General features: G+C 28.7%; 1 pseudogene; it reads right to left on the minus strand.

The window, feature by feature from the left end:
* Positions 1–645: 645 nt before the first annotated feature.
* LOC140859288 (flotillin-like protein 4) overlaps positions 646–21,062 on the minus strand; it is a 30,239-nt pseudogene continuing 9,822 nt past the window's right edge.

Here is a 21,062-nt window from a genome sequence, read left to right on the forward strand (position 1 = left end):
AATTTAATATTTATTAGCGATAAAAAATTTTGTTGGAAATTGCTATATTGGCGATGAAAAGTTTACATCGCTAATACTTTTTTAAATTTATTTTCATAAAAATTTTTAATTAAATTAATAATGATGAATAAAATTCATCACAAATAATTTATTTTGTTGCAAATTATATTTTTTTATGACTAAAACTTTTTATCGTAAATAGTTTTCAAAAAAAATAATTTTTTAATGATGAAAATTTTTCATCGATAATTTTTTTTTGTGATAAATTTTTTTTTTATCGTAAACAATTATCAATGACGGCATTATTGGTGACTAAATATTAGCAATGAAATTTTTGTTGCTAATAACTATTAGCGATGAAAATTGGCTATTAGTGATGAATTTTTTTCATCGCTAATATCCTGTTTTGTTGTAGTGATCCAGTCTTGGCTTTTATAATAATGCAGTAATGTAGATGACTTTTGTAAGCCTACCATGAACTATTAAATAGAAATTGATAATGCCTCAAGCATACAACAAACCAAGAATAAGCTCAAGAACAAAGAAAGTAGTCCTACTAACTATACTCTTTGAGAAATGAAAAAGCAAGTCCTATCAACCTTCAATCTAAGCATTTCTTTCTATCATAAGTTTCAGAGTTAGTTGTCAGATTAGTTGGTGAGCTGGCCCAAATAGAGGTGGTAGCATTCCTATTTGCTCTTGAACCATCTCAAATAGAGGTGGTAGCATGCGGTACACTCTGGCCACCTCCTGCTCTGGCCCCTATCAGTGGTCTCACCACCATTTATCCAAACACTAATCTTTGGCTAGAGTCCCCTTCGCAGCCTTGGCATTGATCCTTGGATATTGCCGTAAGTCCCATTACTGATCAGGAGGTAGTCTTTCAGAGCAGCATAATTTCCTTCGAGGGATTCAAGGAGCTTGCGAAGATAAAATCGTTGGGCCTCTGCGAGGGCAAGCATCCCCTCAGTCTCCTTTTTCTTTGCATACAACTCACCATTAGCTTGTTGCTGGCATGCAAATAATTCTACTTCAGCTATGGTCTGACGTCCCTCTACTTCCTTCTCTTTCCCATAGAGTGAATCTTTAGCAATCTTCTGCTTCTTAATTATACAGCTCCCAATTGGCTACTCGAACCTATAATTGGAAATATTTGGTAATTCAAAAAATATGTTTTAATAATCTATATCTTCAGAAACTTATCCTCTCTTTTGCTCAAACAGCAAGGGTAATGAAGGGAGCCTGAAGGCTAATAAGCCATAACATTCAACAAAATTCCTTGATGTGTGGGACTTGAATTGAACGCAGACCCCACATCAAGAAGGGAAGAGCTAGGTGTGGCGTGGAAGTAAATCTAAATCAACATTCTCGCTAATTCATGTAATGAAAGAAAGATTAATCAATCAATATACAAATTGCATTGCATTCTTTGAAAATGTCCTATCAGATCTGAAACTAACTTCTAGAGCAGAAGCTTTCGCTTATGTTTAATGGTTAATTAACTACTTAAATAACAAGACAACATGACTACAACCTTCTTCTTCTCTTCCAAATGAAAGCTAGTTAGGATTAGTTAATTAAATAACAAGATACCATGACCAAAACTTCTTCTCTTCCAAATGAAAAGCTAGTTAGTTAATATTAGTGAGTCCATATGCAAATTGTATGGCATTGTTTGAAAGTATACCGATAGGTGTGAAACTTATATAGCAAAAGCTATCACTTATTTTTAATGGTTAATTCAAATAGCATGACCACATGACAAAAAATTGTTCTTGCTCTTCTAGGTAACGGATTTCCTGTGAAAACTAGTTACAATAACCAGTCATAAAAATATTGAACCTTATCTTGAAAGACATATCGTAGGAGACCTTTGAAAACATGTTTAACTCATGGAAAAAAGTCTAATTTAGAAAAGAAATATAATCAGGGATTAACAATTCTTTTGAAATTCTATGATAACAATATATTTTTTTATATGTTCCCAGCAAAAGGTCTTAGCCACTTAAGTAAAACACGTTATGGAGGGATTAAGCTAGGAAACTTGAGATAATTTTGTTGCAAAAGCATATCTATTTAATAAATAAACCAATTCTCCGACATAACCAAGGGAGGATAACTTTCTACATTAATAAAGTCTGTTGAGAGTAGCTACAGAAAGTCATCTCTATACATTGAGAATCTATATATATTTTTTTGCTTTTGTGAGTCAATTTGCTCGAAGAAGCAAAATGATGCTTATAATTACTTGAAATAGTAAAGCAAGTATAAACAATCAAATTCCCTTCCTATACAAGCGCTGCCTAAGTTTCCTAGATAATTATGTATCCCCTAAATAAACTCAATCCATTCCCTTGATGTCACATTCCCACTTTTTCTATGAATTGATGGGATAGGAAACATAGTTAAAAATTTGTAAATCACAAATCCTAATCATTTAGTGCCTGCTTAAACAAAATTACCTCCAGTGGTGAAGGCCCATGAAAATTAGGCTTTGGTTTGTTGCATTAATAGCTGAACTTAGATTAGAATCCAATCTAAAATTTAAAGAACCATGATTGATTTAAAATAGACCTAAGACTAACTAGGATATATGGACAGAAGCCAAAGTTTCAGTTTTGGGGGATAGTAATGAGAATTAGGAAAAGATATAAGAAAATTAGGGTGACAAAAAGATTTAGGATCTTCTACTTAAAAATATATTGAAGCAAAGAAAAGGTTATTAATATGATTTTTTTTGGTATTTAAAAAAGTTTATAGCAGACTAAAGAATTAACGATAAGACCTTTACAATAACATCTATCATTGACTTGAATAGAAAATGAATTTATAAGGCTGCTTCTTAAAAGATATCATGACAAAACTTTACTACCTTCGTGAACAATAAGACCTCTAAATAATAAAGTATAATTCTTGTAACTTGAGAACAATTTAAAAAATCATTCATCTAAGGACCATAGACTGATGGAGGGAATATGCAGCAAAGGTTTACTACCTTCATCTCATAATCAACGGTTTTAAGAGCCTTAAGACCGAGATGAGCTAATAACATTGTGCATCTCTTGAGCGGAAATATTCAAAACTCCACTATCGCCGGAGTTTCTAATCCCAAAATATTAAAGAAGGCACATCTGGGAAGAACTGTTCTGCTGATTCAGTTGATAAAACCAGGCATTTTAAATTTTGCTGGTTATTGTGTGTCAGTTTTAAATTGAATAACTCCAAACACTCAATATTTTCTCTATGATGAGACCTGATGATTGTATCTTGGAATCCAAACCTGAACATATATTAAGATTTTTGAGGGTTGAATTAAAATTTATTGTTGAAGGTCTAAAGAAAAAAAAAATTATTTTTTATATAATATAGAGTGTTTGGAATTGTTCAGATTAAAGTTGACACACAATAACATGCAAAATTTAAAATGTCTGATCTTACCGACTGAATCAGCAAACCGATTCTCCCCAGATGTACCTTCTTTGATATTTTGGGATCAGAAGAGTTTTGAATATTTCCGCTCAAGAGATCGGCAATGTTATGAGCTCGGATCACGGGGTTGTCTTCATAAGGCTCTTAAGACCGGCGATGCTTTGGTCTCCACTTCTCGCCAGATAGCTGAAGAACTCATGCCGGCTCACGTCGACGAGCTGCTCCACGTTAGCGTTATAGATTAAAAGGCCGAACTGATTCAGCTCCATCCGGACCTTCTCAAACTCTTCTTGTTTGAAGGACTTGTCCCCTGGAGATCTCCTCCATGGTCATGGATGCAGCGAGGACGCGGGTCTCGCCTTCCTGGACAAGGTCGTTGACGTGGTTGGAGAGCTGGTCATGGGTGGAGATGAGCCAGGCGTATCTTATGAGGCTCTCGTGGTCGTCGACATGAGGGCCGATGGTGAACACAGCGGGGACGATGGAGGGGAGCTTCTCGGCGCTCACTGCCTGCACCTCGAATCTGTAGTTCATTGGCGAGACGTCAACGACGGTGCACGACCGGCCCAGGAGGATCCATGCCTTCTTCTCTAGATTTATGTCGGTGATCCCAGCGCCGGTGATGGCCAGCTACCGCGACGCGCTCGCAACCTTGTACCACAAAACAATTTTTTTTTTTTTTTTCCTCCTTCCTTTCGCACAAAGGTTTGCGCGAGGGGGAAAAGAAGGCTATGGGAAGATGGATGGGTTGGGGGGCAGATTCATATAGAGAAGCTGAGAGTAATACGGTCTCTAACTCCGAGTCCTAGACAAGGAAGAAGACACTCGTTCATCAAATTCCCAGCCCAACCCGGAAAAGGAAGGGCTATTTTTTATGGGAAGATAATTAATAGCCTTGTTATGTCATTGGAGTGATCAACTCCGAAAAATAAGTGGTTAAAGATACTAAACTTTTATTTCATTTTATTTTTTTGGTAAAGTTTAAAAGATACTGATTTGGTGGCCTATAGAATATTTTCTGTACTTTGAAATCGATGTTGATTGGACTAGAGTTGTGCTATGGCCAAAAGCCGTTGGATTCTTATTCAAAGGAGCCTAATGGAACAAAAAATTATTTATCAGAGAAAAATTTATTGGAACAAATTTGGCACATTTCTCTTAATATTAATTTTAAAAAATTAATATTCTTTTTATCATCAGAGTTGCTAGTTTTGTAATATATATATATATATATATATATATATATATATATATATATATATATATATATATATATATATATGCATATATATATTATTCTCTTTTTTTTCTTTAGCTCTAGAAAATAAGTGGTTAAAAAAAATACTATTTTGAGATTGGTGAAGATTAGACTCCAATCCTTTTAGGGCCATTGTATTCTCATGCAAAGGAATCTAACAAAGAATTAAAAGTGGACTTCAAAATTATCTTAATTCACAGTAATGGTTCCCACATAAGTGGAGAAATTATTGAGTATTTGCGATGAAAAGCTTTTTCTATCATAAATACTCAATTATTTATGATAAAATTTTTTATCGTTAATATTTGAAAAAAATAAAAAAAATTATAAATTTAAAAATTATAAATTATTTACGATGAAAATATTACATCATAAATAATAGAGTATTTGTGATAAATAATATTTTTTGTCATAAATACCAATTATTTATGATGAAAGTTTTCATCGCTAATATTTAAAAAAATATTAAAAATCTAAAAATTATAGATTATTTACAACAGAAATATTACGTCATAAATAATTGATCATTTGCAATGAAAATTATTTTTCATCGTAAATGCTAAAATATTTATGATGAAAAATTTTCATCACCAATATTTTGAAAAAAATAAAAAATTTAAAAATTATAAAAATTATAAATTATTTATGATGAAAATATTACATCATAAATAATATAATTTTTATGATAAAAATTATTTTTTATCATAAATAATTGATTATTTATGATGAAAATATTTTCATCATCAATATTTCTAAAAAAATATATAGAAAATATAAAAATTATAGATTATTTATAATAAAAATATTTTATTATAAATAATTTAGTATTTATGATGAAAAACTATTTTTCATCATAAATAGTCTATTATTTATGATGAAAATATTTTCATCGCCAATATTTTTTAAAAATGATAAATTTAAAAAATATAAAAAATATAGATTATTTATAATAAAAATATTGCATCATAAATAACTAAGTGTTTGCAATAAAAACTTATTTTTCATCATAAATAGTAAATTATTTATGATAAAAATATTTCATCCAATATTTTAAAAAAAAAAAAAAAAAAAAAAAAAAAAAAAAAAAAAAAAAAAAAAAAAAAAAAAAAAAAAAAAAAAAATAACAAATTTAAAAAATATAAAAATTGTAAATTATTTATGAAGAAAATATTGCATCATAAATAATATAGTGTTTGTGATGAAAAATTATTTTGCATAATAAATAGTCCATTATTCATGATATAAATATTTTTATCGTTAATATTTTTAAAAATAATAAATTTAAAAAATATAAAAATTATAGATTATTTATGATGAAAATATTATATCATAAATAACTCAGTGTTTGCAATGTAAACTTATTTTCTATCATAAACAATCAATTATTTACGATAAAAATAATTTCATCATCAATAATTTTAAAACAATAAAAAATTTAAAAAATATAAAAATTATAGATTATTTATGATAAAATATTTCATCATAAACAATTTAGTATTTTGATTATTGGTGATGAAAATATTTTTATCATAAATAATTGGTATTTATGATGAAAATATCACTAATATTTTGAAAAAAATAAGAAATTTAAAAAATATAAAAATTATAGATAATTTATGATGAAAATATTATATTGTAAATAATATAGTCCTTGTGATGAAATTTATTTTCCATCACAAATAGTCCATTATTTATGGCAAAAAATAGTTTCATCGCATATATTTTAAAAAAGTAAAAAATTTTAAAAAATTATAAATTATTTATGATAAAAATATTACATCATTAATAATATAGTGTTTATGATAAAAAATAATTTTGCATCATAAATAGTTCATTATTTACGACAAAAATATATTCATCACCAATATTTTTAAAAAAATAATAAATTTAAAAATATAAAAATTATAGATTATTTGTGATGAAAATATTACATCATAAATAACTTAGTGTTTGTGATGAAAACTTATTTTCTATCGTAAATAGTCAATTATTTATAATGAAAATATCTTTATTGCCAATATAATGAAAAAATATAAAATTTAAAAAATATAAAAATTATAGATTATTTACGATGAAATAGCAAAAATATCATAAATAATTGACTATTTGTGACAGAAAATGAGTTTTTATCGTAAATACTTCATTATTTACAATGAAATAATTTCATTGCTAATAATTAAAAAAATTAAAAATTTAAAAAAATAACTTTTGACACTGAAAAAAATCATTATCCAAGTATCTAGACTTTATCGGATGATGTAACAAAATTCTTTACCCACAACCGAATTAACTGTCTATAAGATCGAAGAGCAAACCGCCTTAGAAAATTAAATGCAAGAAATTTGATTCAGAGAAAATGTCAACTTCCAACTATATAAAGAATAAAACTTTATCAACTGTTTGATGGACTAAATTATGTCATTTACTTCTAAACCATCCCAAAATAATTTGGCCAACAATCTCTTGTGATAATAAAATCCTATAACATCTTTAACAGAAAAATATAACTTCTTGAACGCTATCCTTAATCTATGGGAGATGATTCACCATAGCAATCTAATCCCTAAAACTACCAATTGATGTCGATCCTCCATCAAAAAGATTAGACTCTATATAGAAATAAAGGCCAGCAGATTACCTAAAAATTAATTCAAACAAGGTATCTGTCAAAACATAAGAACATGATCAAAATTTTTAACTCACGTGTAACTAAGATTGTTTGTTAATATATGCAATGTATCAGCAGAAAAATAGTTATTATCCAATAATACATGATAATGTGTTGGTCTGCTGATCCTCTGAATGGAAATAAAATATAGATAAATTGATAAAAAATATTTTGAAAACTAGATAAAACTAGATTATGCAAATAAGCCCCTCCTAACCTAGAAAAATAAAATAATGAGAAAAAAAATATCAAAAAAATATTATCTTTATACCAGCATGGCTGTAAAGATACAAATCAAATTCTATCAGATTACAAATCCTTATGCCGACCATAGTTCTTAATCATATGAAAAATATCACTAAATTTTTAAGCCACTTAATTGATCAACCCTAATTAACAAAACCATATGAACATCAACTAGGCTCTGTAACATATTTTAGATCCACAAAAGCATGCATTACAAAGGATAGCCAAGCTACTTTTTTATGTACATAATTATTTTGAAAAAAAAATCACAAATTAACTATTTATATAAAATTTTTTATTAATAAAAAATTAATTTTTTTGATGAAATTATTTTAAAAAAAAATTTGGGCCAAAAATTTTTTAGATTAAAGAAAATTAATTTTATTTTTCATCACAAATATTTTTTTAATGTCACTTTTTGTTGTTAAATTTTTTGGATAGAAAATTTACTTGGTGAGAAAAATCTAAAATTAATTTTTTATGAAATTGTTATTGGAGAAATTTTTTTTACAAAAATTACTTTTGATGAAAACTATATTTACATTGTTAATAAGATTATTAATGATAAAAATTTAGTTTTCATCACAATAATTTTTTTTTGCAAAATTTTTTAAGTGGAAAAAATTTTTTAATGGGGAATTTTTATTTTTTTGGAGAATTAATGGAAATAAAAATCTAATTTTTGTTGCTAATAATTTTATTGATGATGATTTTTTTTCATCACAAATAATTTTTTTAGAGGAAAGATTTTTTAGTGAAGAATTTTTTTTTGTGAGAATTATTCATGATGAAAATTTAATTTCATTGCTAATAAGCTAATTAATGATGAAACTTTTAGTTTTCATCGTAAATAATTTTTTAAGAGAAAAATTTTTTTTCATGGGAAAAATTTTGGTAGAAATTATTAGTGACAATTTTATTTTCATCGCAAATAATTTTTTTTAGCGAGAAAATTTTTTTAGTGGGGAAAATTTTTTTTGATGAAAATTATTAGTGATGAAAATTAAATTTTCATTGCTAATAAATAATTAACGACAAAAAATTTTTCATCGTAAATAAATTTTTTAGAGAAAATTTTTTTTTAGTGAGAAATTTTTTGTTGTTTAACAGAATTATTAGCGATGAAAATTAAATTTTCATCGCTAATAATGATTCTTTTAATGCATGTCAAGTCAACATCATTTCACGTGAAACCCTCTTTCCCCCCTTCTCCCCTCTCTCCTCTCTCCTCTCCTCTCTCCCTCTCCCTAAGCTCTCCTCTCTCCATGCTCTCCCCCCCCTCTTCTCATTGGCGAGCCCCTCTCCATCGTCACCGCTGCCGTCTGCACCGCCTGCCATTCACCATCCATCGGAGGTAAGGTTCCAACCTTTTTTTTTGTGTTGATCGGGCCATCGGGGGTGGAGCCATTCGAGGGGGGGCGTGGGCGGCCAACGGTGCCATAGGGCTGGGGAGGGGGTCGGCTGACAGGGAGGTGGTCGGCCGGCGAGGAGGGGGTCTGGGGCAAAATAGGGGTAGGATGGGGTCGAGGGATGGGATGGGGCCGGGGGTGGGATCGGTCTGGGAGGGGCAGCAGGCGTGGTGATGGGTGGCGGGAAGCTGGTTGGCCGACAGGGAGGGGGTCGAGGATGAAATGTGGGCGGGATGGGGTCGGGGGGCGGGATGGGGCCGGGGAGGGGGCGGTTGGCGGCGATGGAGACGGGCTGGGTAGGGGGTCGACTGATGGGGAGGGGGTTGGGGGTGAAAAGTGGGCGGGATGGGGTCGGGGGGCAGGATGGGACCGGGGGGATGGGGTCAGGGAGGGGGCGGCCACGGGGATGGGGTCGGTCAGTGGAGATGGGGCTGGGGAGGGGGCGACTGACGGTCGGGGAAGATGGGGTCGGGGAGGGGGCAGCAGTGGGGAGGGGTGGGTGACGGTGGGGCAGGAGGAAGGGAAGAGAGAAAGGAGGGGAAAAAAAAGAAAAAGAAAAAAAAAAGAAAAAGAAAAAAGAAAAAAAGGTGAAAAAAAAAAAAATAAAAAAGTAAAAAATAAAATATTAATAATAGTCTTTAATTATTTGATTAATAAAAATAAAATCTAGATCACTATCCGAATTGGATCGAGGTCGAGATTCAGATCGAGATCCAATTCGGATTGAGATCCAGATCGAGATCTAATCAGAATTTGAGTTGGGATCCAGGTCGCACGGGGTTGGAGAGGGCGGTGGCACCGCAAGGGGTGGCTCGTGAGGGGTGTGTGATGGTGTCGGCACCGCGGGAGTGGGGGACATGGTGGCCGAGTTTGGGTGGCATGGGGTGTGTGACGGCACTGACACTGTGGGAGGGAGATTGTGGGGGTCGAGTTCAGGCAGTGTGGGGTGTGTGACGGTGCTAGGGTAATGGGAGCAGGGGTCGCTAGGGTCGAGTCTGGGTGGTGCGGGGTGTGTGACGGTGCCGGTGCCGTGGGAGTGGGGCCGTGGGAGGCTGAGTCTGGAGCTTGTTTAGAAGAAAAAATATTTAGAAAAAAAATATTTTTAGGTAAAAAATATGTAAAAAAATTATTTATTATTTTTAGGTAAAAAGTATTTTAAAAAAAATAAAAACCATCGAGTCCTCGAGAATAGATTTTGTTGTTATTATTTTATGTTAATATTATTTTGCATGCTTAACTGCTTATAGTTTATTTTATATTTGTTGTATAAATTTTTTAGTATTATTGCTGAAATTTATAATTTTTTTTGTTTCGCTAGCACAATGTACATTGCTGTTGCTTATTATAATTTAATTATTTTATGTGCTGTTTCATATGCTTTTGCTTATTATAATTAAATATAAAAAGTATTTTATTTTAGAAAAAATTTATTGAAATTTTTGATGAAAAATTTTAATACAAAGTTATTCTTTTTTGATAAATTAGAAATCCATCTTCGAATGTATGTTCAGAGATGACAGTTAAATTGTATTGAGCCATAGATTTTCGTTCAAAAGTCGATCTTAGTCGAGATCGACTTTTAGATATCCCATAATTGGGCTTTTTGAAAAAGTAATAATCTTATTGTTGGATATCTCGGATCCCAACTCAGATCCTGATCTGGATCCCAATCCGAATCGGAATCTCAATTTGGATCTCGACCTCGATCCAGTTTGGATCATGATCTAGATTTTATTTTTATATTCATTTATATTCATTTATATATTAAAAATTACAGATATGACACCAAGAGACAGACGACGATGTTCGCATTCACAGTCTACCCTGGAGGCTGAGGCACCTTCATCGATTTCCACTACTGCACCAGCTCCATCACCAGAAGGTTCTGCACTAGCAGGTCCCTATGAGATGGGTTCGAATGAGGCGGGTCCAAATGGTATTATTATACTTTTTATATAATGATATTTATTTTTTTTTTTAGATAGCTATCATACTAATGATTGATTTATTGTTGTTTCAGGCCAGTCTCCATCAGTAGTGGGTGAGGGTGAGGTCCATCGAAGAACCTCGCTTTAGAGCATTGGAGACGCGAGCATCCGGGACAGCATCTTCATATCGAGATATCATCTGGCTATACCAGGCCCATTAGGAGATGGTGTGAGCCGTGGCAGATTGAGCTGGGCATCATATGCTGCAGCTATGCCTCCGTGATATTTTTTGATTGGCATCAAATTGTACCATATCAGAGAGAGATTTTTGCACTCAGTTATAGATAAAATAAATTATATTATGAATATTTAATTAGCATGGTATTCTTCTAATATTTTTATTGGCAGGATATTTTTGATATTATTGATTTTGAGAAAGATTGTGTGCGGCGAACCATGGATGATTATTTATCTTTGCGTTTCAAGGACTATCACCACCACATCCATCAGTATTGGTACCATGTGATGCAGGATCATGGGGTGGAGGCAGCACAGCAGCGGCCCTATGATAGCATCACTATGGATGATTAGACTGTCATATGCCGACATTACGAGGATCCGACATATCATGTTATACATCCAAACTTCTTTTTTTTTAGAGTTTAATGATTGAATTATTTATTCTTAAATTCAGTTTGTTACCTACTAATTTGATTGCTAACTATACAGAGAAGATATGTCTAGAACATCGTGAATCGGACTAAATAGATCGTACTGCATTGTGAGGGTTCGAGATTGTTCACTCGTCACATGGAGTAGATGGTAAGTAATTTCTAATTAGTATATAATTTTTTAACTATTTAAAAAATTTTAATTAATTATTTTTAAATTACAGAGAGATGCTGAGAGTGGCGAGCTTCCTGGTAGGATCGATATCTACCAGCAGACCCATCAACGACGGTCAGGGGAGTAGACGATGGGAGCCAAGAGCTCTTTATAAGTTTTTTTAATTATTTTTATTCATAATTTGATTTTCAGTATAAAATTAAAATAGCTATAACTTTAATTTTTAGGACTGTATGATAGACATCAGATCCTAGTCTATCCTTGAGGGCTCGACCACACCCACAGATGACGAGATCTATTATTAAGTGCTTGGTACGAGACCCTGTTATGTTAGGGATCTAGGGCATGGGATCACTGCTTCCTTATCCTCATGCTCATCCAAGGCTGACATCATACTACCTGCGATGCTCGGCTGGTGCAGGTGCAGAAGCAGCAGAGTAGTGAGCTGATGAGTTGACTGCACACATCGATGAGTACCAGTGGCTCCAGATCCAGATGATAGAATGGATGTCATAGATGGAGCAAATGATGCAGCTGATGAGGTAGCAGCAGGCCAGTCCGAACTCATTCGAACACTCTCCTTCCCCAGCCCATTTCGCTTCTACAGATGCCGACAGTTGACGGCTTATTTGTATAGATTTTTATTTTTATTTTAGATCATTTATAATTTAATTTAATATAATAAAATGATAAAATTTATTTATGAGTTTATTATGTAAATTTCTTATTTTAATTTTATATTTTCAATTTATAAAAATATTATAAATATAAATTAAATATATATATTCATAAATAACTTTTAAAAAATATCTATAAATTATTAGCGATGGAATTATTTTTGATGAAATATTGGTCACAAAAAAATATATTAGTGATGAAAAATTGGTCGTAAATAAATTTTTTAATAAATTTAAAAATATTAGAATTTTATATTAAATTAATAGTGATAAAAATATACATCAAAATTTAAAATATTTGGGTCATAAAACATACGTCACTAATATTATTTTAAATTTAATTTTTATAAAAGTTTTTAATTAAATTAATAGTGATAAAAATATTTCATTGAAAATAACTATATTTATGATGAAAATTTATGTCGCTAATATTTTTTTAAATTTAATTTTTATAAAAAATTTTAATTAAATTAATAGTGATGAAAATATTTTTATCATAAATAACTATATTTATGATGAAAAATTTATATCGCTAAATTTTTTTTTGAATTTGATTTTTATAAAAATTTTTATTTAAATTAATAACGATGAAAATATTTTCATCACTAGTAACTTAATGTTTATTAATGATAAAAATTTTCGTTGGAAAATGCTATATTGCGACGAAAAGTTTACATCGCTAATACTTTTTTAAATTTATTTTATAAAAATTTTTAATTAAATTAATAGCAATGAGTAAAATTCATCGTAAATAATTTATTTTATTATAAATTATATTTTTTTATGACTAAAACTTTTTGTCATAAATAGTTTTCAAAAAAAATAATTTTTTAACGATAAAAATTTTTCATCGTTAATATTTTTTATTTACGATAAAAAAAAATTTTCATCGTAAAAAATTATCAATGATGGCATTATTGACTACTAAATTTTAGTGATGAAATTTTCATCACTAATAACTATTACCGATAAAAATTGGTTATTAATGATAAATTTTTTTCATCGCTAATATCCTATTTTGTTGTAGTGATCTAGTCTTGGCTTTTATAATAATGCAGTAATGTAGATGACTTTTGCAAGTCTACCATGAACTATTAAATAGAAATTGGTATTATCTCAAGCATACAACAAACCAAGAATTAGCTCAAGAACAAAGAAAGTAGTCATACCAACTATACTCTTTGAGAAATGAAAAAGCAAGTCCTATCAACCTTCAATCTAAGTATTTCTTTCTATCATAAGTTCCAGAGTTAGTTGTCAGATTAGTTGGTGAGCAGGCCCATCCATGGTGGTGGTAGCATTCCTGTTTGCTCTTGAACTATCTCGAATAGAGATGGTAGCATGCGGTACACTTCGGCCACCTCCTGCTCTGGCCCCTATCAGTGGTCTCACCACCATTTGTCCAAATACTAATCTTTGGCTAGAGTCCCCTTCGCAGCCTTAGCATTGATCCTTGGATATTGTCGTAAGTCCCATTACTGACCAGGAGATAGTCTTTCAGAGCAGCATAATTTCATTCGAGGGATTCAAGGAGCTGCGAAGGTAAAATCGTTGGGCCTCTGCAAGGGCAAGCATCCCCTCAGTCTCCTTTTTCTTTGCATACAACTCTCCATTAGCTTGTTGCTGGCATGCAAAAAATTCTACTTCAGCTATGGTCGACGTCCCTCTTCTTCCTTCTCTTTCCCATAGAGTGAAGCTTTAGCAATCTTCTGCTTCTTAATTATACAGCTCCAATTGGCTACTTGAATCTATAATTGAAAATATTTGGTAATTCAAAAAATATGTTTTAATAGTCTATATCTTCGGAAACTTATCCTCTCTTTTGCTCAAATAGTAAGGGTAATGAAGGGAGCCTGAAGGCAAATAAGCCACAACATTCAACAAAATTTCTTGATGTGTGGGACTTGAATTGAACACAAATCCCACATCAAGAAGGGAAGAGCTAGGTGTGGCGTGGAAGTAAATCTAAATCAACATTCTCACTGATTCATGTAATGAAAGAAAGATTAATCAATCAATATACAAATTGCATTGCATTTTTTGAAAATGTCCTATCAAATTAAACTAACTTCTAGAGCAGAAGCTATCGCTTATATTTAATGGTTAATTAACTACTTAAATAACAAGACAACATGACTACAACCTTCTTCTGCTCTTCCAAATGAAGCTAGTTAGGATTAGTTAATCAAATAACAAGATACCATGACCAAAACTTCTTCTTCTCTTCCAAATGAAAAGCTAGTTAGTTAATATAGTGAGTCAATATGCAAATTGTATGGCATTGTTTGAAAGTATACTGACAGGTGTGAAACTTATATAGCAAAAGCTATCACTTATTTTTAATGGTTAATTCAAATAACTGGACCACATGAAAAAAATTATTCTTGCTCTTCTAGGTAACGGATTTCCTGTGATAGCTAGTTACAATAACCAGTCATAAAAATATTGAATCTTATCTTGAAAGACATATCGCAAGAGACCTTTGAAAACATGTTTAAACTCATGGAAAAAAGTCTAATTTAGAAAAGAAATATAACCAGGGATTAACAATTCTTTTGAAATTCTATGATAACAATATTTTTTTTTATATGTTCCCGGCAAAAGGTCTTAGCCACTTAAGTAAAACACGTTATGGAGGATTAAGCTAGAAACTTGAGATAACTTTGTTCCAAAAGCATATCTATTTACTAAATAAACCAATTCTCCGACATAACCAAGGGAGGATAACTTTCCACATTAATAAAGTCTGTTGAGAGTAGCTACGAAAGTCATCTTTATACATTGAGAATCTATATATTTTTTTTGCTTTTGTGAGTCAATTTGCTGAAGAAGCAAAATGATGCTTACAATTACTTGAAATAGTAAAGCAAGTATAAACAAACAAATTCTCTTCCTATACAAGTGTTGCCTAAGTTTCCTAGATAATTATGTATCCCCTAAATAAACTCAATCATTCCCTTGATGTCACATTCCCACTTTTTCTATGAATTGATGGGATAGAAAACATAGTTAAAAATTTGTAAATCACAAATCCTAATCATTTATTGCCTGCTTAAACAAAATTACCTCCAGTGGTGAAGGCCCATGAAAATTAGGCTTTGGTTTGTTGCATTAATAGCTGAACTTAGATTAGAATCCAATCTAAAATTTAAAGAACCATGATTGATTTAAAACAGACCTAAGACTAACTAGAATATATGGACAGAAGCCAGAGTTTCAGTTTTTGGGGGGATAGTAATTGAGAAATAGGAAAAGATGTAAGAAAATTAGGGTGACAAAAAGATTTAGGATCTTCTACTTAAAAATATGTTGAAGCAAAGAAAAGGTTATTAATATGATTTTTTTTGGTATTTAAAAAAAGTTTATAGCAGACTAAAGAATTAACGATAAGACCTTTACAATTACATCTATCATTGACTTGAATAGAAAATAAATTTATAAGGCTGCTTCTTAAAAGATATCACGACAAACTTTACTACCTTCATGAACAATAAGACCTCTAAATAATAAAGTATAATTCTTGTAACTTGAGAACAATTCAAAGAATCATTCATCTAAGGACCATAGACTGATGGAGAGAATATGCAGCAAAGGTTTACTACCTTCGTCTCATAATCGATGGTTTTAAAAGCCTTAGGATCGAGATGAGCTTATAACATTGTGCATCTCTTGAGCGGAAATATTCAAAACTCCACCATCGTCGGAGTTTCTAATCCAAAAATATTAATGAAGGCATATCTGGGAAGAACTGTTCTGCTGATTCAGTTGATAAAATCTGGCATTTCAAATTTTGCTAGTTATTGCATGTCAGTTTTAAATTGAATAACTCCAAACACTCAATATTTTCTCTATGATGAGATCTGAAGATCGTATCTTGGAATCCAAACCTGAACATATATGAATTAAGATTTTTGAGGGTTGAATTAAAATTTACTATTGAGGGTCTAAAGAAGAAAAAAAATTAAAATTATTTTTTATACAATATAGAATGTTTGGAGATGTTTAGTTTAAAGCTGACACACAATAACATGCAAAATTTAAAATATCTGATCTTACCAACTGAATCAGCAAAACGGTTCTCCCCAGATGTACCTTCTTTGATATTTTGGGATCAGAAGAGTTTTGAATATTTCCGCTCAAGAGATTGGCAATGTTATGAGCTCGGATCACGGGGTTGTCTTTTAATATTAATTGGAACAAATTTGGCACATTTCTCTTAATATTAATTTAAAAAAATTAATAAAATTAATAATTTTTTTTATCATCAGAGTTGCTAGTTTTTTAATACATATATATATATATTTATATAAATATATATATTATTCTCTTTTTTTTTCATTTTCGGCATGCACTATTTATATAGAGAAAGATGAGAATAATTTGGTATCTAACCCCAAGCCCTAAAAAAAGAAGAGGTTCATTAACAAAATTTCTATTAGAACCCCAAACAAGAAGGGCTATTTTTTATGGAAAGAATAATTAATAGCATTATTATATTATGAGAGGAATTAGTTAGCTCTAGAAAATAAGTGGTTAAAAAAATACTATTTTGAGATTGGTGAAGATTAGACTCCAATCCTTTTAGGGCCATTAGATTCTCATGCAAAGGAGTTTAATAGAGGATTAGAGGTGGACTTCAAAATTATCTTAATTCACAGTAATGGTTCCCACATAAGTGAAGAAATTATTGAGTATTTGCGATGAAAAGCTTTTTCCATCGCAAATACTCAATTATTTACGATAAAAATTTTTCATCACTAATATTTGAAAAAAATAAAAAATAAAAAATTTAAAAATTATAGATTATTTATGATGAAAATATTACATCATAAATAATAGAGTATTTATGATAAATAGTATTTTTCATCACAAATACCAATTATTTACGATGAAAGTTTTCATCGCTAATATTTGAAAAAAAGAAGAAATATAAAAATTTAAAAATTATAGATTATTTATAATAAAAATATTACATCATAAATAATTGATCATTTGTGATGTAAATTATTTTTCATCGTAAATGCTAAATTATTTATAATGAAAAATTTTCATCGCTAATATTTTAAAAAAATAAAAAATTTAAAAAATATAAAAATTATAGATTATTTGTGATAAAAATATTACATCATAAATAATATAATTTTTATGATGAAAAATTATTTTTCATTAGAAATAGTCAATTATTTACGATGAAAATATTTTCATCACCAATATTTTTAAAAAAATATGAAATTTAAAAAATATAAAATTATAGATTATTTATGATAAAAATATTTTATCATAAATAATTTAATATTTATGATGAAAACTATTTTGCATCATAAATAGTTCATTATTTATAACAAAAATATTTTTATCGCTAATATTTCTAAAAAAATAATAAATTTAAAAATATAAAAAATATTGATTATTTGTGATAAAAATATTGCATCATAAATAACTTAGTGTTTGTAATGAAAACTTATTTTTCATCATAAATAGTATATTATTTATGATGAAAATATTTTCATCACCAAATTTTGAAAAAAATAAAAAATATAAAAAATACAAAAATTATAGATAATTTATGATAAAATATTACATCATAAATAATATATTTTTATGATAAAAAATTATTTTTTATCATAAATAGCCAATTATTTACGATGAAAATAATTTCATCACTAATATTTTAAAAAATAAAAAAATAAAAAATATAAAAATTATAGATTATTTATGAAAAAAATACTACATTATAAATAATATAGTATTTATAATAAAACATTATTTTGCATCATAAATAGTCCATTATTCATGATGAAAATATTTTCATCATCAATATTTTTGAAAAATGGTAAATTTAAAAAATATAAAAATTATTAATTATTTATGATAAAAATATTACATCATAAATAACTTAGTGTTTGCATTGAAAACTTATTTTTTATCATAAATAGTCAATTATTTATGATAAAAATATTTTCATCATCAATAATTTTAAAAAATAAAAAATTTAAAAAATATAAAAATTACAATTGTTTGTGATAAAAATATTTCATCATAAATAACTTAGTATTTATGATAAAAAAATATTTCCATTAAAATAGCAATTATTTATGATAAGAATATTTTTATCACTAATATTTTGAAAGAAAATGAGAAATTTAAAAAATATAAAAATTATAGATAATTTATGATGAAAATATTACATCATAAATAATATAGTGTTATGATGAAAAATTATTTTTCATCGTAAATAGTCCATTATTTATGACAAAAATAGTTTAATCACCAATATTTTAAAAAAATAAGAAATTTAAAAAATATAAAAATATAAATTATTTATGATAAAAATATTGCTTCATAAATAATATAGCGTTTGCAATAAAAATTATTTTGCATCATAAATAGTCCATTATTTATGACAAAAATATTTTTATCAATAATATTTTTAAAAAGATGATAAATTTAATATAAAATTATAGATTATTTATGATCAAAATATTACATTGTAAATAACTTAGTGTTTATGATGAAAACTCATTTTCTATCGTAAATAGTTAATTTTTTATGATAAAATATTTTCATCATCAATATTATGAAAAAATAAAAATTTAAAAAATATAGAATTTATAGATTATTTATGATGAAATAGCAAAAATATCATAAATAATTGACTATTTATGATAGAAAATAAGTTTTTATCGTAAATACTTCATTATTTATGATGAAATAATTTCATTGCTAATAATTAAAAAAATTAAAAATTTAAAAAAAATAACTTTTGACACTAAAAAAGTATCATTATCTCAGTATCTAGACTTTATCGGATGATGTAACAAAATTCTTCACCATAACCGAATCAACCGTCTATAAGATCCAGTAGCAAACCACCTCAGAAAATTAAATGCAAGGAATTTGATTCAGATGAAATGTCAACTTCCAACTATATAAAGAATAAAACTTTATTAACTATTCAATGGACTAAATTGTGTCATTTACTTCTAAACCATCTCAAAAAAATTTGGCCAACAATCCTTATGACAATAAAATCCTATAATATCTTTAACAGAAAAATATAACTTCTTGAATGTTATTCTTAATCTACGGTAGATGATGCACCACAGTAATCCGATCTCTAAAACTATCAATTGATGTCGATCCTCCATAAAAAAGATCAAACTCTATATAGAAATAAAGGCCAGCAGATCACCTAAAAATTAGTCCAAATAAGGTATCTGTCAAAATATAAGAACACGATCAAAATTTTTAACTCACGTGTAACAAAGATTGTTAGTTAACATCTGTAATGTATCAGCAGAAAAATAGTTATCATCCAACAGTACATGATAATGTGTTGGTCTGTCGGTCCCCTGAATAGAAATAAAATATAGATAAATTGATAAAAAATATTTTAAAAACTAGATAAAATTAGATTATGCAAATAAGCCCCTCCTAACCTAGAGAAACAAAATAATGAAAAAAAATATCAAAAAAATATTATCTTTATACTAGCATGGCTGCAAAGATAGAAATCAAATCTTATCGGATTATAAATCCTTGTGCTGACCATAGTTCTTAATCATATAAAAAATATCATTAAATTTTTAGGTCACTTAATTGATCAACCCTAATAAAACCATATGAACATCAACTAGGCTCTTTAACATATTTTAGATCCACAAAAGCATGCGTTACAAAGGATAGCCAAGCTACTTTTTTATGTACATAATTTTTTTGAAAAAAAAATCACAAATTAACTATTTATATAAAAAAATTTATGAATAAAAAATTAATTTTTTATGATGAAATTATTTTGAAAAATTTTTTTGGACCAAAATTTTTTAAATTAAACAAAATTAATTTTATTTTTCATCACAAATTTTAATGTCATTTTTTGTTATTAAATTTTTTGGATGAAAAATTTACTTAGTGAGAAAAATCTAAAATTAATTTTTATGAAATTATTAATGGAGAATTTTTTTTTGCAAAAATTATTTTCGATGAAAATTATATTTACATTGCTAATAAGATTATTAATGATGAAAATTTAGTTTTCATCATCAATAATTTTTTTTGCAAAATTTTTTAAGAGGAAAAAATTTTTTAGTGGAGAATTTTTATTTTTTTGGGAAATTAATGGCAACAAAAATCTAATTTTTGTTGCTAATAATTTTATTGATGATGAATTTTTTTTCATAGCAAATAATTTTTATAGAGGAAAGATTTTTTTAGTGGAGAATTTTTTTTATGAGAATTATTCATGATGAAAATTTAATTTTCATTGCTAATAAGCTAATTAACGATGAAATTTTTAGTTTTTATCATAAATAATTTTTTAAGAGAGAATTTTTTTTTCATGGGGAAAATTTTGGTAGGAATTATTAGCAACAATTTTGTTTTAATCACAAATAATTTTTTTTAGCGAGAAAATTTTTTTAGGGGAAAAATTTTTTTTAATGGAAATTATTAGTGATGAAAATTAAATTTTCATTGCTAATAACATAATTAATGATGAAAATTTTTTTAATCATAAATAATTTTTTTAGAGGAAAATTGTTTTAGTGAGGAATGTTTTCTGTTGTTTAATGAAATTATTAGCAATGAAAATTAAATTTTCAT

This window comes from Elaeis guineensis, chromosome 7 (assembly GCF_000442705.2).
Source record: "Elaeis guineensis isolate ETL-2024a chromosome 7, EG11, whole genome shotgun sequence".
Classification (NCBI taxonomy): Eukaryota; Viridiplantae; Streptophyta; class Magnoliopsida; order Arecales; family Arecaceae; genus Elaeis; species Elaeis guineensis.